This window comes from Lindgomyces ingoldianus, assembly GCF_010093535.1.
Source record: "Lindgomyces ingoldianus strain ATCC 200398 unplaced genomic scaffold BDR25scaffold_18, whole genome shotgun sequence".
In the NCBI taxonomy this organism is placed as follows: domain Eukaryota; kingdom Fungi; phylum Ascomycota; class Dothideomycetes; order Pleosporales; family Lindgomycetaceae; genus Lindgomyces; species Lindgomyces ingoldianus.
The window spans coordinates 386,779-387,084 of NW_022985179.1; positions in this window are offsets into that span (position 1 = coordinate 386,779).

Genomic DNA, 306 nt, shown 5'->3' on the forward strand with positions numbered 1-306 from the left:
AAAGAAGCTTACATCTACTGTGTGCGTAGCCACACAGAGAGAGGTAAGTAAGCTTTATGCGCGCCCTTAGATTAACTAATTGCACAAAGATAAGATTAGCAACCTACTGCGTGCGTAGCCACACAGAGAGGGCTTACTGCTAAGCCTTTATGCGCCCTAGAGCCTTCTATTAACACAGGCTGTGCAACTACTTGCCTACCGCGTGCGTAGCCACGCAGAGAAGACAATACAGGCCGCACAATTAGAAACCTACCGCGTGCGTAGCCACGCAGAGGAGGCTCCTTATTAGCAGCCCGCCTCGCCAAC